Consider the following 26,026-nt stretch of genomic DNA (forward strand, 5'->3'; position numbering starts at 1 on the left):
AGTGTGTGTTTGTGTTGTTGTGGACAAGTGCACTTTTAAGTGCTTATGAGTTTAACTTGATGTTAGTGTGACCTTGTAAGGTCATTTGTGTATTCCTAAGATGAAATATTGAATTATGGCCTTATGGTATGAATTAAGGCAATTACAAGCATGATATTTTGGAGTTGGATGATTTTTCTTATAGCTAAATTCGTCTTTGTAAAAAAAACAGATTCATACCTGACACTTCTAAGTCATTTTTCGACCTGTTCGAGTCAAAATTAGCTCCTAATATAAGAAAAGAAAAGTTGCATCTTTGTCTTAGGTTTCCAGTGGTTTTTGAATCACCTCATTTGGACTTCGTATGTGAGAGTTATGATATAAACAATATGTATAGGTTGTTTTTGAGATTATTCAGGTTTAAACCGATTTTCGACCCTTTTCCTTTAGGTTTCTGTTCCGGGGCTGTTGATTTAAGATTTCCCCTAAGTCCAAATTAATATATTTTGGGATATGAATTAAGGGAGCTCGGGTGGTCAATCCGAAATTTAAAAGAAATGTTGGTTTTTGATTAATTAACCATCCTAATATATTTATAAGCATTCTTTTTCTATTGTGAGACGTTCCTTCCGACAAGTAAACGTCAATGGTGATGTCTCACCGTCATATCCGATTCTGTGTTGGGTCGGGTGTGATAGTTTGGTATCAGAGCCTATGTTAAATTCTTCGGACCTGAGGTTGATAGTAATTGAGGAATATGGATATTTGGTGATAGCTAAAAAATAATTTGAAATTTTCGATGATTGATTAACTAGCTAATGAGGTGTAAAAATGAGATTTGATGGTTAATACTATATTGGGTGTATGAAAATTAGTAAATTATTTGATATTTGGTGACATGAGTTACATACATGATATTAAGTATGACTTGGAATTGATATTTGGGAGTTTAATAGTTAGTTTACAACTATATATATTAGATGCGAAATAAGGCTAAAGGACTTTGAAATAACATGACGAGTTTACGTTCTTAAGAGTATAAGTAATCGAGGATATTCTAAATTGATGAATTGGAGATATTAGATATAAGCTTGAGAAAGATAAGACATGGAGATCTCAATTAATGGTTTTGGAGGTTGATTAATAATTGAGAGATTATAATACGAATTTAGTATTATAGAATATTAAGTTGAACAAATGAAATGTGTGAAATTTAAATTATTGTTTTATGGGTGAACTTCATGGGGTTGAGGTTTGGAATTAATAAGAGTTATATATATAAATGATGTTTAGAGAAATAGTGATATTGGTAATCAATGATAAATAAAGTGGGAGAAAATCTTAGAGTTCATGATTTGATGATTAATACATAAAAATAAATATTGTTTGAGGAAATAATTAGGATATGAATATTGAGGAGAAAATTCTTTGACCTTAAGCACAGTTGAGGATACATATATTAACATTTAAATTTTTATATTACTTTTATTATAGTCAAATTATTTTCAGTTGAAGTTTGGACGATTATAGTTTAAGTTTATACAAGGAACAAATTGAGTATTTATAGGTCAAATGAGAAAATCAAAGGACATTATAGATTTATCGACTTCTATATGTGTAAATGTATCATTTGGAGTTTGGAGGAAAAAAACAATGATTATAGTAATTTAGGTACTATATATTCATTGATTATATGGTTTGGAGAAATGATTGAAGTTTATTTGGTTGGATTAATGGACTATATGGTGTAGTAGTTCAATTGAATTTAAGGAATTAAATGGAAAATCATAAGAGTGATATTAATATTAGGATTTTATGAAATGAGTCTTATTGATAGGAGATTGTATTATAATAATAAGGTTTATATTTGATTGATGATGATGATGGGAGGTTATAATATAAATCATGATTGGAGTGAAAAATTGTAGATATAAGTATTATTATTATGATGAAGTAAATTACACGTTGATGCAATTTAATGATTCGGATTATTTGAAGTTTAAAAAAAATATAATATCGTACATATTAATGGTTCAAAAGTGATTTTTTTTTCCTTATAGAAATCTATTAAACTTGGAGATAGGTAAAATATATTGATATATAAGCAATGGATGAAATTATTTAGATTTATTAAAGTGAGATTTAGTTTAATGCTAGGAGGATATGAATATAAAGTGTATCATATTATATAAAATTGAATAAATGAAATTTGAAGTTTTATTGGTGATGGAATCAACTAGGTTTACTAATAGTTATACTTAAATGATTGTTACAAAGATGTTGATATTGATAAATTGTCACATCCGTGTCTAAATTTCTAGAATTTATATCTTGATAGTAATATATATTATAATTATTGGATGTATAAAGTTAATTTGGTGCTATAGGAAAAGTTTGAAGTTAATTTGATGGTTTTAGATGTATATTAAAAGTTTAGAATAATTTTTAAAAGATTATAGAAAGATGGAGAATCAAATGTGATATTTGCCAAAAAATTTCTCAAATCTTCCGGAGTATATCCGATTACTCCATCATCATCATCATCATATATATCTTCTTTTCTTTTTTTTTTCTATTCCTTTTTAAATTTATCAGTTTTCTCTGAACCGTTTCTTTGATTTACGGAGATTCGACCGTCCGAATCACTCGAAAATTAAAACTATAGCATCCTTATGCATAGATCTAAATCCTAACCGAAGAGTTTTTGAGTTTCGGAAGTGTTTGGAGGGGAAACGTCTTAGGCAGAATTTAGAGAAAAATTGAACGAGTGTATTTTCCTCAATTAGTAGTCAAGGTAAGTAACTATCAACTATATTTTGAGTTTTATGTATATAGATATATATATATAATCAAAGAATTTTCAGAAAGTGATATTTTAAGGTTATGCAATTGATATATTAAGTCTTTGATTTTTTTCAACCTTTGATCTTTTATTTAGATATATTAAGTTTTTGATTTTTTTTGTCACATTAAGCCCCTGATGACAAAAAAAAAGATTAGTTTGGAATATAAAATTTGGTTAGTATAATGTTATTTGTTTCACATGCATTCAAAATTTGTATCTTTCACAATTTGAAAACGATTTTTGATACATGTAATATGGTTACACAGGAACTGTAAAACTCTTAATTTAAATTGTAAAAAATATAATTTCAACACAGATGAAATGAATAACGACTTTTTAATGAATTAGATGTTCCATAATTAACTAATTTGACAATCAGGAGTCTAATGAAACAAAAAATAAACGACCAGAGCCTAATGTGTACAAATATAATATCAATGACTTAATGAACTAAAATAGGGCAGATACCTAAAGATGCTTTTTACCAAAAAAAAAAAAGTTATATTCGAAAAGCTTATTTAGACAATTACTGTTTAAATTGAATGTGAAATTCTGCTACCTAAGTATATTCATTTTTTTTTGTTGGTAGAACTTATCTTTTCAATTGACTTGGAGCTTGTAAAACTATCACTAAAGTATAGTGATTGTTTTCACATTGATACAGATCGGTTTCCACTGAAAGTTTTAATTATAAACTTACAAAGATATTTCTTCTCTAGCTAAATTAGAAGGAGTTAATCCCGGGTTTTATGGACTAAATTCATAGGAATAATGAAATCCCCATTGTTGAAAGTGAAAACCTTAACAAGCTTCTTGAAGAAGTTTAATATTGATTGATAAAAAGTTAAGCATTACAATGACAAAGAGATGAATTTATATCATCTAAAACCTAATTGCCAAATTACAATAAAAGGCAAAGCATATAACTACTTAAAAATAATAAGATAAGGGTAAAATGGGTTAAATATAAAGAAGTGGCATGGATGGTAAATAGGGAGTGGTAGGGTTGTAATAAGGGAGTGGCAAATGTGTAAATAAGAAGGAAGCTGGAGTAAGGAGCAAGTTCCTTAAACTGAAGGCACGCGGGGCGTGCCTATTTCTACGCGGGGCGTATGTTGGCTGTTGAGCTCTTCTCCGGATCAGTACTCATTATACGCGGGGCGTGCCTAATTCTACGCGGGGCGTGCCTTGGCTGCTGAGCTCCTCTCTGGATCAGTACTCACTCTACGCGGGGCGTGCCCAATTCTACGCGGGGCGTGCCTTGGCTGTTGAACTCTTCTTCGGATCAGACACTCAAGTACGTGGAGCGTGCTATAAGGTACGCGGGGCGTGCCTGAGCTGTTGAGCTGTTATGTGGCCCTGTTTTGGCCTCTTTACTCGCTTGTTGCTCGTGCTTGGTTCTTCCTCCGACTTCTCTCGTACGGACCCGATCCTAGGGAAAGATGCCCCGCATCATACACTCTCTCTTAAAAAGAACTTGACCCCAAGTTGCTTGCCACATATTGATGAGACGTGTTTGTTGTGAATGAACCCAAGCCCTCAAATCGAACCAAATTGTTGTTCGAGATGAATTCAAGGAGTACACTCCATATATTGTCGGACTCACCTTCTCCTCACGAGCTTTTCCCCATATCTCCACAAGTGCCTCACCCCGGACTTCATCTTCCGTGGTACTCATCTCCCCATCTCCACCAATATCGGATGCTCTTCCAACATCGAATGGTATGTCTTGGCGAAGCTTGTCAAACCACTTCCTAATAAATGCTTGGGTGATCTTCCAACGCCCCTCATTTGGTTGCACGGACCACCCATGGGTCCTCTTGATCTCCCCATCACGAACTTGAGGAATCAACACACTCTTCTTCCGCTCTTGGCCTACCTTGAATTGAATGTCCCAACGACACGTATCAACCCAATTAGAATCGATCTCACAAATATTCCTCAAAACCCCAACATGATCTTGAGTCGAATATGCCCGGACCTCAATGTACCTCACGCCATCAACCCGAATGCTAGGCTCAATCTCCACTTGCTCATAGCCAAACTCAAATGACATGTCCCGGTACCATATATCAACCCAAATTGGAGCGATCCCTTGAGTACTCTTCACAACCCAAACATGACTTTGAATTGAATATGCCCGAACTTGGCTATCACTCATTCCACTAAGTCGGCTATCATGCTCATTCTCTCCTTGCCTATGGCCCACATCAAACGGAATATCCCGGCGACATTCGTCAACCCACATTATAGTGAACCCAAGCACACACATAGTAGCTCTTCCCTCACCTTGGGTTAACAATCTCGGAACTTCAAGACTTGCCACTTTACTAACTTGGCTATTTTTCTCCAAGCCTTGAATTCCGTCAATCTTCTCAACATCTCTCGGGCGGCTATTCCCATTCATCAAAGACTTCATAAACCCCACTCTCTTCATCACAAGATCGCTTCTCATTGACTCATCATAAGGTTGAGGCTTCTTCAACAAGCACAACACATACCCGCACACATTCATATCAATAAGGCACACAATAGTGAATTCCGGATTTACCAAGTCTTGACTTCCTTCTATCTTCTCTATATTCCACGGGAAGCCATTCCCCTTCAACAAACAATCACCAAATCCCACAACAAGATCAACCCTCATGGTCCCATCATAGAAAATGTTCTCCCTCAACATAAAGCTCACATTCCTCACAACAAGCTTGCCTCTCATAGGCTTATCATAGGGAAGGTTCTCACTCAACATAGAGTCCACATTCCTCACAACAAGATCATCTCTCATGGGCTCATCATAGGAAAGATCCTCCCTTAACATAAAACTCCCATTCCTCATGACAAGATCACCCCTCATGGGCTTCTCATAGGAAAGGTTCTCCCTCAACATACACAACCAAGCTTCCAACACATATATTTCAACAAAGCACAAAAGAATAAGTTCAGATTTTACCCAATGAGTGACTCGATTCTTTTGCATGTGGCATGTGCTAGGCATCTTGGAGCTATCAGTAGGCTTCATAGAGCAACCTTCCTCCTCCTCTCTAGAGCTCAACTCACCATATATAGAGCTAGGTGCACTATCTCCCGGATCCCATGCTATGTCTCGTGGTAGCCTTCTCAAAGGTGGAAGCCCTTTAAGAAGCCCTTTAGGTGGCTCGTTGGAAGACATGTGCTTATCACCCTCGGACATCGACTCAACTTCCTCATTTCCAACTTCGCTACCCCCCTTCTCAACCTCATTCTCCTCTTTGGATTTGACTTCACTAGGAGAGTGGCTAGCTAGCTCATCCATGGAACCCAAGTCAAGATGATTTAATGTCTCAACCGTTCCACCAATGCACCCATTCACACTCAACTCCCGAGTTGGACAATCTTCCAAAGTGGCCTCCGTTTTCTTACTAAGAGAACTCTTCAAAGGTGTAAGGACATATCGGATTCTGCCTTTGCGTATGGTGTAGGTGTTGCTTCTTCCCGCATGTGAGGCATCATAATCAAATTGCCATGGCCTACCAAGTAGCACATCACAAGCACCCATCTCCACAACATCACACATAGCTTCATCCCCATAAGCTCCAATAGTGAAAGGAACTTTACACCAATGAGCAACTTGAAGCTTTTCCACCTCGTTGACCCAACCAAGGCGGTAAGGTCTAGGATGTGGCTTGGGAACCAACCCAAACTTGATCATGGCAGACCGACTAATGATATTCATTTGGCTTCCTCCGTCGATCACCATCTCACACTTCTTCCCAAGAACTAAGCATCGAGTTCTAAATAACCGATGACGTTGACTAGGCTCCTCCTCACTAGGCATTGGCACCCTAGTCACCAAATACACATTGTGCTCATTGCCATCATCATCAACTTCATAAGTGTCTTCATCTTGGTTCCACTCAACACTTCTCGACTCATCCTCATCTTGGAACCGATTTTCTTCACCATCATAAGCATCTTCATTTCGGTTCCACCCAACATTCCCCGACTCATAGTCATCTCGGAACCGACCTTCATTATACTCATAAGTGTCTTTGTTTTGGTTCCAACCAACATTTCCCGACTCATAGTCATCTCGGAACCGATCTTCCTCATCATCATAAGCTTCTTCGCTTCGGTTCCACTCTACGTTTCCCAACTCATCATTATGATGGAATCTACCTCCATCATACTCATAGATATCTTCGTTGTAGTTCCGTTCAACATCCTCCAACTCATCATCACAGTAGAATCTACTTTCATTATCTTCATAAGAAGCCTCGTGTCGATCCCACTCAACACGCCGACGCCCATTCTCATCATAGTAGACCCCATCTCTGTCTTCCTCATGAGCGGCCCCATATTGGTTCCACTCAACTCTTTGACGTTCATCCTCCTCATGGTAAACTCTACCATCTTCATCATAATCAAACTCATATGCACTATGACAAAGTTCACCATCCTCACAGATTTCATATTCGGAAGTGTGCTCTCTCTCTTCAACCTCATCCTCGAATTCTCCTTCATAATAATCACTCTCCTCATGTCTTACTAGCTCATTCTCGGATTGGTTCTCCTCTTCATCAATCTCCTCTTCTTCATGGTTGTATTCAATTTCATTTCCATCTTCATCAATGATCTGTCTTTTCCCATGACCTTTCGTTTCCTTCCACTTCTTCCCATAGTTCAAGCCGACTAGCCCATTTGAATAGCTACCCGACCCAAACGACATGTTACAACCAACTATAGTTGAACCACCAACATCTCTCCCATCTCCATAGCCCTCAATCTCCACACATAATGGAATTTCATCATTCTTCCCAAAGAGATTAATAAGCCCAAGGTCACTATCCCCTTCCTCAATAGTAATACCCCCACTTTCCTCACACACACAAGTAAAGTTATGCTTAAGGGGTATTTTATCAAACACATGGGGAGCATCCCTTGCAACATGGGTTTCCCCAATATCCTCACCTACAAGAACTCCTTCCTCCTCATCCACACATGAATCCACATTCTCATTCACAACATCATTATCAAATAACCCACAATGAGAATCTAAATCCACTTCAACACTACAAACAACACCACAAACATCCAATCTCTCCCTAGCAATAGGACTATCCACAACTTCAATGTGAGAATTTGAAAGTTTAGGATTTACCTCTTCAATGTGTAAAGGAGAAAAGATTGGTGATGAATCTTTAGGAGGGACTTCCATGGTTGGTTGGGAGCTATTTCGACATTCTTGCTTGAGACTCCTTACGGATGACGCGAGCTCCCTCGTTAGCTCATTTATCACCCGAAAATCCTCCTTACAACTCGAGTGTTTCCTTCTCACGATGGCTTCGAGATTCTCCAATGCCTTGTTGAAGGTGTCTTTATATCTTAGGGGTAAATTTGGTTGAACCATAGTCGAAAGAAGTCTCCGTTCAAGGAAAACGATCAGCTCTGATACCAACTGATACAGATCGGTTTCCACTGAAAGTTTTAATCGTAAACTTACAAAGATATTTCTTCTCTAGCTAAACTAGAAGGAGTTAATCCCGGGTTTTATGGACTAAATCCATAGGAATAATGAAATCCCCATTGTTGAAGGTGAAAACCTTAACAAGCTTCTTGAAGAAGTTTAATATTGATTGATAAAAAGTTAAGCATTACAATGACAAAGAGATGAATTTATATCATCTAAAACCTAATTGCCAAATTGCAATAAAGGGTAAAGCATATAACTACTTAAAAATAATAAGATAAGGGTAAAAAGGGTTAAATATAAAGAGGTGGCATTGATGGTAAATAGCGAGTGGTAGGGTTGTAATAAGGGAGTGGCAAAGGTGTAAATAAGGAGTGGCAGGATTGTAAATAAGGAGTAAGCTGGAGTAAGGAGCAAGTTCCTTAAACTGAAGGCACGCGGGGCGTGCCTATTTCTACGCGGGGCGTATGTTGGCTGTTGAGCTCTTCTATGGATTAGTACTCATTATACGCGGGACGTGCCTAATTCTACGCGGGACGTGCCTTGGCTGCTGAGCTCCTCTCTGGATCAGTACTCACTCTACGCGGGGCGTGCCCAATTCTACGCGGGGCGTGCCTTGGCTGTTGAACTCTTCTCCAGATCAGACACTCAAGTACACGGAGCATGCTATAAGGTACGCGGGGCGTGCCTGAGCTGTTGAGCTGTTATGTGGCCCTGTTTTGGCCTCTGTACTCGCTTGTTGCTCGTGGTTGATTCTTCCTCCGACTTCCCTAGTACGGACCCGATCCTAGGGAAAGATGCCCAGCATCACACATCAAGTGTTCATTAAAACGATAAAATGCAATGTGAAATCAAATATGATAAAAGATCGGTAGTAAGATTTGTAAGTGTTTTTTTTTAAGTTGAAAAATCATATTCAAAATTTTGTGGGAGTTTAAAATATATATAAATGGATGATCAAATCTACTAATATAAAATTGTTTTTTTTTTCTTCTCACCAACCTAATAATTTAAAAACTAAAGTGATGGGGTAGTAACCCACTAACATAATTAGCTAAAACACTAAAAAACACTAAATATGAGCAATAGAGCTAATTAGCTGAAACACTTAGCAATTTATAAAATGAATTTTAATTTATTTTTTCTTTTAAAAAATAAGCGTATTATAAACACAATCTTTATGTGTGAAACGGGTAATCAAAAGGCAGCATTTCTTATAGATTTTTGCTATTTTTATACCTACCACATGCTCTATACCACCTTTTATCAAAATTCTTAATAATATAAGGACGGTTTAAAAAAAGCGAAGTAATAAATTAAATGAAATTATATTATAATAAAAACCTTATCGGGACGTTTAGTATTCTATTGGGATAGGATAAGGATAAAGGTTGGGATATAGATAAGGATAAATGGTTGGGATAAGGATAAAAATATGATAGTCGGAATTATTATTCAATGTTTGGTACGTGAGATAGGGATAGGGATAAAATAATATATTTTACTATTTTAACCTTATTTAAACTACATAACATTAATTTGAGGGGTAAGATGGACTTTTCTATCCTATTAAAATCGCAGGAGCTTATCCCGCCTCCTTATACCACCCCCCTCTTGGGTATAAGATTTGAGGGATAAGACTTATATCCCGCTCTTATCTTCCTAACCTATCTCTAAAACAAACATGGGATAACTCGTCTCAGTTTTTTTATCCCTATCCCCGTGTCTTTATCCCCTCTAACAAACATCCCGTATGTACACAATTGTAATATTTTGAATACATTAGATTTACTTCACACATGAACAGACAAATAAAATAATAAAGCAAATTAATACCATTAAAAACTTCACTATCATATACCAACTGTATAATTTGTTTTTTCTTTCAAAGAAAAGAAGCTTATTACAAACACAAAACTTGCTAAAAGATGCATTAGATTTACTTTACACAAAAAGATATAATAATTAGAATACAAATACTTCAGTGCAACATTATGCATAAGTTCCTTGTAGGGATACTAAAATACAACATTACAATATAATCATCAAAAAGAATAAATGGAGATTTTAGATGCAAACAAAATAGAGCACGGACAAACAGAAAAATTACAAAATAGACCATCAAACTTGAGACTGATTATTGGTAAAATCTCTAGTAGACTCATCCAATTTCAAATCTTGTACCTCCTTTACAAAAATAGTATTTTCCTTCTAAAACTGGTTTTCTAGCTATCAATTGTGAAGCATGAGTCTTCAATTGATTGTTCTCACTCACGAAACTGGAATTATGTCTACAACTACGCATTCATTGCTTAAAGCTTTTAAGCTATTTGTGCCTGGAAATCAATGGTATATCCTTTTCCTGGCCAACAAAGGTATATAGCAGTTAGTATCCGCGGCTTTCAGACCTATAGTTCTTCGTAGTGGTAATTCAAAATGTCCAAAAACAAATTAACATCGATTATATAAAAAAAAAACATATGTGAACTTTATATATTTAACATGTATAAGAGGCTAATGAAACTATTATCCAAAACCAAATGCTTAAGAATGACCAAAAAAGCTTAGGCAAAACTCAAAAACCCTTAAAAAATGCATGTTTCTGTTAGATGAAAAAATCTTTAATGATGCAAACAAAATGACTAAAAAAAATACATTACTAGGATTAATAAGCTAGATACATTACCAATCACAAACAAATGTTAGCAAGCACAAAAGCATAGCTAATTAATTTGCAACGCTTTTTTAAACAAAAGAAATGAGCCAATCTATTTATGTAAAGTCAAATTAAGAAGTAATAGGAGAAAATATATAAGTACCCTTGAGTAAATTTGGAAGCCTACAGAGCTGAAGCAATAGAAGCAGATTGGTCAACCAATGCAATCCATGGTATCTCAAATGTTGTTGGAGGTCCCTGATGAACAATAACTACAACTTTTGACTTTGTAGCTGTCTTATGGGTCGATTTTACTACTAACACCAACCATTTTAGTACCTGAGATAAATCAAACAACATAAAAAAAAAAAGTTACTATATCAACACCTACATACAACTGGAAAACATATAAAGAATGTAAAACTAATGAAATTTGAAGAGAAAATTATTTAAAACAGAAAAGCCAAAATAATATATCAACATCTTACATATATTTTGGATAGTTCATTTCAAGGTTTAAAAAACTATTTGAATTAAGAAAAAATTAGAACACCAAAAAACTATAATTTGTAACATATATGAACTTTTTTTTATAATAAAAGTTTCCTGTAACAACTCTCGGTTTCTGATTCAAAATCAGCTATCAAATTACACAATCCAGTGAAACTGATGCTCAATATAAAAGATTCACATATAATACACTTTATCCATCAACAAACATAAAGAATGAAAATTTGCCGAAAACGTCCAAATTGATTGTAAACCAAAAGAAGGAATAAAAATAATGTTTGAAGCAAGCTGAAAAGGAGATGAAAAAAGTGAATGTAAACATCAATTGAGAAAGATACCCATGAACTTACAAAGAGTAACTGAAAGGCCAGGAATGCAAAGCTGATCAACTATGTTTTCTAAATAATAGCCATGAAACCAGAAGGATATATGTTGCAGGAGTGACCAAAAATCTGCAAATGATCCACTTCCGTCGTAGCCAGAATCCTATCACATGTTTGCCAATGAGGAGCAATTCAAATCTGAATATGAACTTGGATACTGATGTTCTTGTTCTGTCAACACCTTTCAACGGAGTAAAAGCCATTGCCTTTGCTGGGAATAGAAAACATAAAGCAAAATTATGAAAAATATATAGGAACCATCCTAGCTTGAAATATTATGATTCTTATCCTATTACCACAAATCAATTTTAAATAGTCAACCTAAACAATATTGATAACTTTTTAGTTAAAAACAATTAGTAGTTAATAAAAGGGATTAAGGAATCTTCAACAACTTTTCATGGGCTGGGAAAAAATATAGGAAGAAGTTGAACAAACTTTATTACTGGAAGGGGAAAAGATTGAAAATAAAGAAAAAAAATGGAAGGCAAGAGACAGACCTGAAAATGGAAAGTCACCGTTTTGATCTAGCGTCTACGTACCTGATAACAAAAATAGAGGGGAAAAAACTAAAATCATGACAAAAGTGAAAGAAAAAAAAAGAAATGAAAGAGGAAACCTGGCCATGGATAACCGGTGAGCTTAATGGAGGAGAAAGGGGAATAAATTCAGATTTTGTCTGAACCAAAAGCCAAGGAAAAAGGAAATGGAAGATCTAAATATATCGGTACTCGAAGACATGCCAAGACCGGATCGTTTCAAAAATGAAACCAATGAACTCGCAGATCTGCCTATTTCAACCATAAAAATGGTTCGAGTTTTAAAGTAGATGGAAAAAGACCTGCCAAATAGCATATCTCAAAAAGTTAATGAACATATTTGTAAAAAAAAAAAGCGAGGAGCAACGGGAAAATGAAAGCTACAGAAAATCATACCTGGACCTTAGATCGGCGTTCTTCGGACCGCGAAAAAGGACTGAGACTTGATCTGATAATGCCTCAAGGTTTCATAGAGAACGAAACCACGCGAAAGGGATGCGGATGTCATCAGAAAGATGACTGGTAAGAAGCTACTGTAGTTCTGATCGGAAGATCTGCGAAATACCATATATCAAAAAAGTTAATGAACATATTTGTAAAAAAAAAGCGAGGAGCAACGGGAAAACGAAATCTGTAGAAAATCATACCTGGACCATAGATCGGTGTTCTTCGGACCGTGAAAAAGGACTGAGACTTGATCTGATAATCCCTCAAGGTTTCATAGAGAATGAAACCACACGAAAGGGATATGGATGTCATCGGAAAAATGACTGGCAAGAAGTTAATGTAGTTCTGTTCGTAAGAGCAACTCTGATGGTTGGAGGGTTGCACACCCTTTAACCATTCCACCTCACCAATTTCTATCAAATCTCTCATTTAAACAACTCCTCCAAAAATCCTTTCTAATGGTTAGTCACAATCACACTATTTAATAGGTCCCACATATTATATAATATAATATTTTTTTATTTTTAATCAATTAATTTATTTTATAATAATAATATAATTGATAATAAATTATATTAAAAACATAAGTATCATTTTTTTGTCCAGATTTTAATTTATATTAGAAATTAAAAACAAAAAAATACATTGAAAATTAGAATTGTTAAATTTAAATTTACCTTTTTTTAAGTTGGAATTAAAATGAAAAATATTTAAAACAAATTCTGTAAATAAATTCAATTTTCAGTTTTTATGTCAAAAAAAAACATTAAAATCATTTCAACAAATAAATTTGAGAAGTGCTTAAAAAATAAAAAAAAAAATGAAAAAACCAAGCAATAAAAAACAATAAAACCAAGCAACCCCACTCAAAATCGAAAAAGTGGATTTGCTCAGACATGCCACTCGCTTGATGTGGGGTTTGCAACTAACGCAATTCTTCAAGGTGGGTGCTTGCGCGCGTGAAGTTGAATTCATCAATTACATAGGTTTTTTTGCTAGGCCTTTGAGCAGGCCAAACAAGTCGCCCAATTGGGCGACTCGCTAGAAATGAGAGAGTTTTAATTTACCCTCTCTAATGGTTAGAAGGTCTTCCATAAGTTTAAAAAATTGTAAATTGGTCTCTTAAAGCAACCATTAGAGTTGCTCTAAGATCGCAGTTTAAAGCTAAGAGAGAAGATGATAGAGGAGGTGGAAATGAGAGAGGCGGAAAAGGGTTAGGCAGGCCGAAGAGGATGAAAGGTTTGATGAATATGGAATGGGTTGATCAAAACCGCAAGGGGAATGTGAAAAGTCTAAAAGCACTTATAAAGTACGACGCCATTTTGGAGTGAGGTGTAAAGAGCTGAAAGGTGTACAAGAGAGAATGGCGGAAAGACCATAAAGGGCCTCAAGGGTGTTGTGAAAAGACCAAAAAAACCAGAAAAAATAGAAGGAATAAGATAAAAGAGGGGTGCAATTGGAACAAATTGGAAAAGTATGCCAATTTTACTGTTGGATTGCTTCACTTTTAAAGTCTTTAAATAGATTATTAAGAAATCATGGTAGTCTTTACCTATAAAGTATATGGGTATATATGTCAATTACATAAGTAACATTACTAATTGCCCTCGTATTTAGGAGCAATAGCTATATATAGAATTTAAAACTTAAACAAAAAAAATAGAAAAATAATAATAATGTAAAGTTTTTTAAAAAACCATTAACAATGAAACCATTTGAATCAAAAGCTCGATACCTCCACACGCAAATGCTCATTGGACTTGCAGCGTACACAACACAGGTCCATCTCCCCGTGTGTTTTTAATTCCACAAATTAATAAAGTTGCCAAGATTTGACTCGAACCCTCGACGGTTTGGTCCAAGAGGACCTGATACTATATCATGGAACCGTTTGAACCAAAAGCTTAAACTGATAGTTCAAGATCCCAAGTTTGTTATTATTTCCAAGTTTTCAATTCAGTTCTTCAAGCTTCAAGTTTGTTTTTATTTAAGTGCAATTTCTCTATAGAATTATCATAAACTTCCCGATAAAATTCTCAAGCTTTTTTTCGATTGTTTACAACATAGAACCAATAGGTAGGTCATAAATACGAATCCAAAATGCTACATGATTTAATAGAATATCTTCTATCAACACTCCTAACTTCCATTCATTCAAAACCACTAAGGGGCCGTTTGGTTTGGGGTCTTTAGGAATGGGAATGGGAATGGGAGGGTTTCATTCCCTTTGTTCTTGTTTGTTTAAAAAAAAAACTCATTCCCTTTACCCATTTTAGATTATGGGTTTACCCCACTTTAGGTTAAGCCCACTACCCTAGGCCCTGTAGGGAATTAGATTCTTTTTACCCGATTCTCTTTCCTAAACATATCCAAACAAATATGGGAATTAATGCTTATTCCTTTCATTTCCTTTAGTTTCCCTTTCTTAATTCCTTTTCCCTTACCCCTTGTGAACCAAACGCCCCCTAAATGGTTATAAAATGACGAAAACCCTCTAGCTAGAATTTTGTCTCGATCAACCATGCGAAAGAACTCAAAGATAAATAGATTGGACTCAAGTTCTAATATTGCTATTGCTCTACCCGACCTCCACAAACTGGCTATATTCATCACTAAATAATTGATTGTTTTATCAGTAAGGAGACGATCTACTAGAGATAATCCATGATTACAGTCTTCCACTATGCTCGTCCCATTGGATATATCAATCTCATCGTACAAACACAGAGACAAAGAAAATCCAAAACCAAGCAGGGAACAAACCAACAAACAAATTAACAAACAAACTCTCACAAACAAGAGGTCTTATATGAAGCACCCAATCTTCCATGTCATTTGGAGGATCTCCATTTCACATTTGGACAGTATATTGTGACCTCATTTAATAATTAAAATAGTGAAACCTCTTATAATAATTGTGGATTCATGTTACACGTGGAAAAATAAGTTTGAATCTTCTGACATAGAGAACCAGGTGCTTTTAATAATTTCTCTACAAATAGACTTATGCAACCAAACTCTCACAGGGAGAGAGAAATAAACTCTCACAAGGGAGAGACAAATTGGATTAGTTAGATTATTACTTTTCATGATGTTTTATTTTTATTATATAATAATAATATATATTCTGTTTAAAAAACATTATAGGATATAAAAATTTGTAATAAAAAGTCAATGTACCCACTTGTTTGATCCTTTCGCATAGTTGTTTGCTTCAACTTGATTGTTTTGTCAGAATAGCTATTTACAGCTTGGATTTCACTACAAACGTGGCTTTTTATAGTATACTTTTTTTCATGAATGTTCTAGCCAATGAATCTTGTTAAATATGATCATGTCAAGGAGTTTTAGAAACAAAGATAACATGTGGCTGGTTTAGTTGTAGAATTTTAACAGTTTTTTTTTTTGTAAATTTATTAGTAATAATGTAAATATCTCAGATATAATTTGATATTTGGAAATGTGACAGTTAAATAATGATCAAACCATCTCTTTCCAATTTTCGATAATGTAGGGCTAAAATTGATATTGCTTGGAAACGTCAGGGTTAAATTCAGACCATTTTGTATGTTAGTGCTAGATCTGCACTTCATTGAAAACGTTAGAGTTAAATTGACCCTTATCCCAAATAATATAAGCAAACCACTGAAGACACGAAATTACACGTTATACTCAACAATACTCCTCTTACTCACTTATTTTTTATTTTTGTATTACTAAAATTATAATCCATTATTATGTTTAGAGATAAAGTGTAAAAATACATCTAACATCTAAAATAGTGCAATTTGACCCATAACGTTGGTAGCCAAGAGCAATTTTACCCCTAACGTTGTCAAGTTGGGTCAATTTGAGAAATAATTCATCAAATTGTCTTCTTGGTCATTAATCTTGTTATCTACACTTCACATGTAAGTCATTTTAATTATCACTCATTTGTAACATATCATAAAATTATCATTAGACGTGAAAAAACTAAAAAAAAAATTAGAAAATATACTGTCTTTTGTACGAGTTGGATAAAAAATTTCAAAACATTTCACCGGATTTATAAATATTAATCTCCAATTCTATTATCAAATCATAGAAAATATCAAATCTTTTTTTTTAAAACAAACTGATATATGATTGTTGCAGAATAAGAAACAAAACATTTGTGTTTTATAATAATGTCTAAAATTGAGCCAACTTGACAACGTTAGGGGTAAAATTGCTACTTGTTACCAATGTTAGAGGTAAAATTGTACAATTTTAGACGTTAAGAATAATATTGCTCTTGGCTATAAACGTTAGGGGTATTTTTGCACCTTATCCTTTATGTTTACTAACAGGGAGAAGAGAGATATTCTTCAATAAGAAATTATTAATAAAAAATTAAATAAGGTGGGAAATCGCTCCTTAATAATGAGGAAATTGAGAGTTTTAATAATTTGAGGAAGAACTAAGATTGTCCTGAATTTAATTTAAGAGTCTAATACGACTCTATATTAAAGGTGCTCTAGTTAATATGTAATACGATTGAACTTGTTGGACAATACTCTGATGAGATCTCTTCGATGCTTAAAGTAAGACAAAAAAAATCAAGGCAAGGTCGTTGATCCATGACCTAATTTTTATGCCCAAGTTAATTGAGGCTAATTGCAGTAGATGTGTGCGTAGGTCGGTGCGGTTTGAATTCAATTTTTTTGACACTTCGGTTCAGCGTCGGTTTTATTTTTTGGTGTATTTCGGTATTCGGTCCGGTTCGGTTTGACAAAAAAATGTAAAAAAATCAAATTGCACCTAAATACATATATTTTATATTATTTTATATATGTACACAAATATTTGAAATAAACAAAATTTGTTTATTGTTATTGAGATAATAAGCTAATATGAATATATTTTGAAAGTATTTCAATTTTTTATTTATTGTTGAGGTAGATTTAATGATGAAATATAGTGGTTTTTATTTTTTAATTACATTTGGTTTGTTCGGTTTAAAATCGAACTGCACCGAAAATTTTGGTTCGGTTATATTTCGGGGTTTTTTTATGTTATTCGGTTCGGTGTGAATTATTTTAATAATTTTGGTATTCGGTTTTTTCGGTTCGATTTTGAACCGATGCACACACCTATGTGTGCGTTACTATATATGAAGTCATATTATATTTATATGGAGCTCAAAATCATTAATCTATATTTGAACTTCTCCTTAAATTCCATTGAAGACACGTGTCATCTTCTTAGTGGTGGACGTATTTTAGGTAGTTATTAATATATTTTAATTGAGATTCTTTAATTTTAGGCTTGATTAAATGATCTTGATCCGAAGTGGATTCGAATAGAATCGCATTAATCCAAGTTTCTCGAGGAATGCTTATTCCTATTTTGTTTAATCTGACGATCTTCCATGTTCCGGAACCACTTATGATTTAGGATAAAGAAACCAGGATCCTAACATTAATGTGAATATGCATCTCTTTCCTTTCTATTGATTAAAAAAAAAAAAAAAGTTAAGGTGCAAAAATACTTCTAACGTTTTGGATCAGGAACAATTATATCCCTAGTGTCTAAAATGGTGTAATTTTAGCCATAACGTTGGAAACCAAGAGCAACTTTACCCATAACATTGATAAATTGGGTCAATTTCAGACACTATTATAAAATACAAATATTTTTGTTCCTTATTATGCACCAATTGCATTTCAATTCGTTTTAAAAAAAGGATTTCATGTTTTTAATAATTTAATAATAGAATTGGAGATTAATATTTATATATTTCGGTGAATTTTTTGATTTTTTTTGTCCAATTCGTACAAAACACAGTATATTTTATTTTATTTTTTTATTATTTTCACATTTATGATTTGTTACTGATAAAATGAAACACATGTGAAGTGTAGATGATAAGATTCATGACCGAGAATACAGTTTGATGAATTATTTCTCAAATTGACCCAATTTCTCAACGTTAGGGGTAAAATTGCTCTTGGCTTTCAACGTTAAGAGTAAAATTGCACAATTTTAGACGTTAGGGGTAAAATTGCTCCTGATCCAAAATGTTAGGGTAAGGTTTAACCCTTTAAAATTGATTGGGTTAATAAATAATTGATATTTAATTAAGAATATATGGCCACATCCACTAGATACCATATTTAGATATGTAAATCCATAATTAACATTACAAATCATATTTATGAGCAATATCTATCTATGTAATTTAAAAATTTAACAAAATAATAATAATAATTTAACAAATACATTTACCATATCATGCCATATTCCAAAATAATGATATCTATCCATATAATTTCATCACCTCTTACCTATAATTTAGATTTACTTTTCTATTTCCTATTAAAAAAAATTGGAAAGTTATTTTATTTTAGTTAATTTTTTCCTATATATTATACCCATCAAGGAGAAAAGAAAACCCCATTACTTGTTTTCTTTCAATATTGCGAGTCATTTACAAGAATTAGGAACAAATTATTTTTTGATCGTTTTTCTTTCATCTCTTGTGCTCGTTTTTCTTCCATCTCTTGTCTTAGTTTCATTTTTATTATGTCTTTACCATTAAAAAAATAAATATATTTAATTTTCTATTAGTTTAATGCTAGTTTCTAAAAAATGATAACATTTTTACAGTTTTAACGCGTTGGAAGCTTAAAAACTTTTGTCCAGCCCTAACGGGCTAGACTTTGAAAATTTACTCTTCACCGCACGACTAAATTTAGCCCCCCAAGTCTAAATTCTTGACTCCGTCACTGGTTATTATCATTAATATATAAGTAAAGTTTTTTTATATAATTTATCTGACTTTTCGGTTTAATGATCGAACTCAACCTCCTTTTTAATCACCAAAACAGAACAATCCTTTTGACAAAAGCTAGAATTGTATTTAATGGTCTTGAGTATTTTTTTTTTCTTTTAAGACATCAAAATAATTGATGTTGGTTTCATTGATTTTTTTTTCTTTCAAATCCAAAATCCTTTTTGATTTGGACTTACATTTTCTATTACAAGCTAATATAAGGTTTCGATTATATATATATATATATATATATTAGTCAGCAATTCATCTTTGCCATTATCACTTTTTAGGAATAAAGTCGAAGGATATAATTATAGTTTTTTTTTTTACCATAATCATGTATATGTTTTATTTTTTACCATAATCATGTATATGTTATATTCTACAGGATAATAAAGATGCATACAAGAAATTTTTGGGAGGTTGGATTTTTCCTTGTAGTGGCAGTGATCATATTAATCATTTCTTACTATTGTTGGACATTGTATAATGCTCGAAAAGCAAGAAGTGAAGAAGAAGACGAAGAAGAGAAAATAGCAACACCACCACCACCACTTAGATCACCACTATCATCGCAGATTGGATCATTTTATGAAGATAAACCACCATCTTCTCGATCGCCACCACCATCTTATGGATATGAATCACCACCATCATTTAGATCACCACCATCTCATGATCATAAGTCACTACCACCATCTTATGAACATGAATCAGCACCATCTTGTTGGAAAGTTTTTCTACCAAACATAGTACTGTTAAGTAATTTGAGGACTTAATTGAATGAAATCATTTTATTATAATAAAATAAAACTCGTATTAGATTTGTTGGACGCAAAACTCATCCATTCAGTACGTTTACATGACTCTCACTTACAAACTTTTATTTGTACTCCATTGGATTTGGATCATTGTTTAGGTCGGTGATGAAAAAAGAATATAAAAAAATTATTGTTGGAATCCTGGACAATTCGAGATAAATTATCACTTTGGAGAACTCTTTCAAATTGTAGAATATTATAAGTCGGTGTTGATCTTTATTACTCGGCCTCAATACCGATTTTAATGTTTCTGATACCTAACTATTCCAAGTAGTCACGTGTCGTCTCACATTATCTTGACCCAAGTTTACAATATCTCTCCATTACTTGTCGTCGGTCATTTAGCCAATATTGGTAAATCTTTCGATAGTTTATCCAATTCGCTCAAGCTCTAGACTAGAGCTTCCAACAGCTCCATGTCTTTGATTCTTGCCATATTAATGAATTTTTATTGATTGTAAGCAGATTACTTACCTTTTCTCGATGTAACAAGACTATACTTAATATTGTCCGCCTTGTGCTCCACTTCTCATTGTGGTTGTTTCGCTTTAGACATTTCCGTTGGTCTAGACTTCACCATCACCTTAGGTGACAACTCTTTTAACATATATGTTGGTTTATTAGGCTCTAAATTTTCTTTTAGTGGCAACCTCTTACTTGTTACTAGCGGTTTAGGATTCACCTCACCCTTATGCGATAGACACTTGCACGAAAATTTGGTCTACGCTCCACCTTTCTCCTTGGTAGATAATACTAGTTGTTCATACCCGACTTTCCTCCTCAGTGAAAGCGTCTGTCACACCCGACCCTAGACGGCCTCAATCGGTATCGGGCGTGAAATAGAAAGATCATAATCAATACTTAAGAGTCTCCAAATTATCCAACGCCATTATATTACAATTGAACTACCAAAGTTCTAACCATAATTCTCACAATAAGCAGCCAACTTCCAAACCCCGCCTAAACGGTCGGTAACCTTCTCTCTATCATGTACTTTCTCACCAAAAAACATTAAAACATTTAAAAACGTGAGACAAAAATCTCAGTAAGCAATTATCAACTATAAAAACCAACTTTACTCAACATAGCTACATATATACATTTATAAAGGGATCTAATCAAAACCTTATAAAATATACTTAGAACTTAAGTTCATATAACTTTATATATATAATGCATCTTATCAAAACGAATCGTTTTATCAAACCAATTCATAATCAAATAAATGTTTATCAAACCAACTTGTAATCAAATAAGTGTTTTATCAAACCAACTCGATTGATCAAACATAAAACCTTATATCAAAATCAATCATAACCGAAAACATAATCCAAATGAACTTAAAACATTGTATCCATCCTCGAGTTTCTCCCCTTAAGTATCAATCCATAACCACATATATAGTCGAGACGTCTCTTAACATTGCCTATCCCATATGGTCTTACCCGACACTTCTTTGCCATACCCAATAGGTCTTTCAGACTGTGTACACAGGCCATGTCGCTCACTGAACATGGTCTTCAAATATAAAACCACCGATCCGGATAACTCTCGATGGATATAAAATCATAAAATCATAGCGTGCTCATATTTCCTTTCATAATCAAATTCCAAACTATTTCATAACCATAAATCATTTGGCTTCAATTAGCCATTTTGTATCATAAAAATCATATTTGGACTTCAATCCAAAACAATAACAACAATAACCGCAACAGATTTCTCAATCAAAAAACAATTAGTAAGAAATCATCAAATTCATTTTGTATGTATATATGTAAATCAACCAAATTAAGCCTTAAATCAACATAATCAAGTAAAATCTGAAATTCACATAGAAGCATAATCAATAGCTTCATTTGAACCGTAATTTCATAATAAAAAAACAAAATCATGAAAAACACCAATTTTACAAAATTCCTGCATAACCCTAAAATATCAATTTTTGAAACTTCTTTGATTATATATCTATATACATAAAACTCAAAATATAGTTGATAGTTATTTACCTTGGCTATTAATTGAAGAAAACACACCAGTTCAATTCGCCTCTAAACTCTGTCTAAGACGTTTCCCTCCAAACACTGCCGAAACACAAAAACTCTTCGGTTAGGATTTAGATCTATGCATAAGGATGCTATGATTTCAATTTCGAGTGATTCGGACGGTCGAATCTCCGTAAATCAAAGAAACGGTGGAGAAACGGTTCAGAGAAAACTGATGAATTTGAAAGGAAAGGAAAAGAAAAAGAAGACGACGATGAGTCCAGATAAATTTGGAATATATATATATCCAAATTTGGTAAATATCACTTTTAATCCTCTATCTTTTTATATTTTTTTACAACTTATCCTAAACTTTTAATTTACACATAAAACCATCAAATTAACTTCAAACTTTTCCTATAGCACCAAATTAATATCATATACCCAATAATTATAATACTCCCTCCATTCCATTATATAAGTCATTCTAGGGTATTTCACACAAATTAAGAAATATATTGGTTAACTAAAAAAAATTCTCTCTCATGTTACTATTGAGCAATAAGCATTGGAATATTAAAAAACACATGTATCAATACAAAAAATAATTCTCTCTCATGTCACTATTGGGCAATAAGCATTGAAATTCTAGAATGACTTATATTTAGGGAAAAAACCAATTTGCTAGAATGACCTATATAATGGAATGGAGGGAGTATATACTAATATCAAAATATAAATTTTAAAAATTTAGACACGGACGTGACAGCGTCTCAACCATTGCTTGTAACGACGCAATATCCTTGCCTTGATTTTGGTAACGACGCAAACCATATGTTGCATTTGTAATAAAAAAAATATTAGAGATATCCATCTGCAAATCGGTAAAACCATGTGACATTTATATGTAATTAATCTATGAAACAATTGCCTTTTTTCCTAAAACAAAGTCTATGTTTTAAATGGTCGCCTTTCCTTTATTCTAATTGTTTATTTACTATTTTTCCATCACTTAATTTATAAGTTTACCATCTTATATTATTTAGTTGTTGTTTGATAAAACTTAAAGTTAAGTATTGAAAGAAATATTGAATTTTAAGTTTGAATATTATAAGTGCTCAAATTATTATATGATATAGGATTTGCAACTCTTGATAAATATTAAAAAAAATATACTGAATATAAGAGTATTACTTGATAATGTTGGACTAAAGTTGTAAGTTAAAATTCAATAAATATATTTAGTTCATTTTAGTTATGTAATTCATTTTCTTCAAGCCTTTCAAATTCTAGCTTATCTTCTTTCTTGGTTTATTGTCAAAATCAACATTAATTTTCCTCTCAATCCCTCTTTATATTAGAGAATTTAATAATTTGATTCAGTATTTATTACTCCCTCCATTCCATTATATAGGTCATTCTAGCAAATTGGTTTTTTCCCTAAATATAAGTCATTCTAGGATTCCAATGCTTTTTGCCCAATAGTGACATGAGAGAGAATTATTTTTTGTATTGATACATGTGTTTTTTAATATTCCAATGCTTATTGCCCAATAGTGACATGAGAGAGAATTTTTTTAGTTAACCAATATATTTCTTAATTTGTGTGAAATACCCTAGAATGACTTATATAATGGAATGGAGGGAGTAAATATTTTATTGTTGAGTAAACTTATTATGAGTTAAATTAGAACACAAGAGTTAGAACTACATACTATATATTTTACCACGTTATTAAAAAATAATAATATAGATGGCGTCTGATGGCAATACCCTTTTTGCTAACACCGTGAAGCAATTTTACCCCTAACGTTGACAAAGTTGAATCAATTTCAGACATTATTATAAAACACAGATATTTTGTTCCTTATTCCGCACCAAATGTATATCAGTAAAAAAAATCATATTTTATGTGGTTTCATAATAGAATTGGAGGTTAATATTTATTAATTCGGTGAAATATTTTGAATTTTTTTTTTCCAACCCCTAAAATAGACAGTATAATTTTTATTTATTTTATTTTTTTCACGTCTAATCGTATGTTTATGATCTGTCACTAATGATTGATAAAATGACTCACATGTGAAATGTAGATGATAAGATTCATGACCGAGAAGACAGTTTGATGAATTATTTATAAAATTGACCCAACTTGAGAACGTTAGGGGTAAAATAGCTCCCGACTGCCAACGATAAGGATAAAATTGCACAATTTTAGACGTTAGGAGTAAAATAGCTCCGGACTATAAACGTTAGAGGTATTTTTGGACCTTATTTTTTTATATACTTTATCTTCTTATTTGTATACACATATAATCTACATGGCTTATAACGACATTAATTTTAATTTTTTCAAATTAATGCAAGTAAGGTTATTGAGACACCTTTTAAAATATGGTAATATATAGGCAAAAAGTATATTTAAGCCCCTGAACTTTACCTGTTTTAAGGATCAAGCCCCTGATCAATTATTTTTTCACATTGAACCCCTAATCATTGATTTTGTTATGGATTTGACCATTATTTAACTTTTCTGTCGAGTTTGGACTGCATACATCGTTAGGGCGATACGGCTTGTTGACATGGACAAATAAAAAAAAATTTCTTTGACTAGGAAAGATAAAAATTAAAAATTAAACGAAATTATAGAAATTAATTTTCAGTATATTCTTCCAAACTCGATTTTCTTCTCTCCCATTTTGTGATTTTCAACATTAGAATTGCCAAATCGATCTTCTCATCTCCTAAACTCGACAAAAAAGTTAAATAAAGACCTAAACCATAACAAAATCAATGTTCAGGGGCTCAATGTGGAAAAATAATTGATCAGGGGCTTGATCCTTAAAACAGATAAAGTTCAGGGGCTTAAATATGCTTTTTGCCTAATATATATTAGTAATAAAATATGATTTTGTAATTTTAGACTATTTCGGGTACTCACTCACTTAGGATTAGGGTTGCAATCAAGCCGAGCCGAGCTTTGGCCTGTTCAAGGTTGGCTCGTTATAAAAATAACGAGTTCGAGTCTGTAAAGTATAATATTGTAAATCATAGAATAGGGAGGGGCTTTTATGTAAACTACTTCAATTCAGTTAGTTACAAATCAGTTGCAATTGTGACTATATAAACGCAACTGATTCGCTGGATTAAGCAAGCCGTCTTCTCCTTCCTTCGATTCTGTAATCGTACAATTCTTTCTCATTCTCCATTAATGAATTCTCCTTTCATGTTCTTTTCATCTATGATTCTTCATATGTTGTCATGATATTAGAGCATTTAGTTTTCCGCATCTAGATTTTTTTATCTCTTGTGAGATTCGATTTCATTGTTGAAATTTCAGTTGTTAGTTCTTCTTTTTATTTCTCTCGATCCTAATTTTCTTGTGAAAATTCATCAATGGCGCAACGAATTACAGAGACTAGTCCGTATTATATACATCCAAACGAGAATCCTTCACTTGTTCTGGTGTCTCCAGTGCTCACTGCAGCGAATTATCATACATGGTCGAGGAGCATGAAAATGGCGCTTTTATCCAAGAACAAGCTGGATTTCGTTGATGGAACCATAGATAAGCCTAATTCTACAGAATCTTTGTATCCTTTCTGGAAAAGATGCAATA

At 33.1% G+C, this 26,026-nt stretch overlaps 1 long non-coding RNA gene across 2 annotated transcripts; it reads right to left on the reverse strand.

Moving 5' to 3' along the window:
• Positions 1-10,288: 10,288 nt before the first annotated feature.
• On the reverse strand, positions 10,289-12,642 carry LOC136204177 (uncharacterized). 2 transcript variants are annotated; one of them, XR_010675065.1, is made up of 5 exons: positions 12,439-12,642; positions 12,320-12,361; positions 11,787-12,030; positions 11,090-11,265; positions 10,289-10,632 (listed from the first exon to the last, which is right to left on the reverse strand). It is a non-coding gene; the product is annotated as an uncharacterized lncRNA (long non-coding RNA). The 2 variants fall into 2 exon arrangements; XR_010675064.1 differs by having other exon boundaries at positions 12,320-12,642.
• Between the last annotated feature and the right edge of the window lie 13,384 nt (positions 12,643-26,026).

This window comes from Euphorbia lathyris, chromosome 8 (genome assembly GCF_963576675.1).
Source record: "Euphorbia lathyris chromosome 8, ddEupLath1.1, whole genome shotgun sequence".
Lineage (NCBI taxonomy): Eukaryota > Viridiplantae > Streptophyta > Magnoliopsida > Malpighiales > Euphorbiaceae > Euphorbia > Euphorbia lathyris.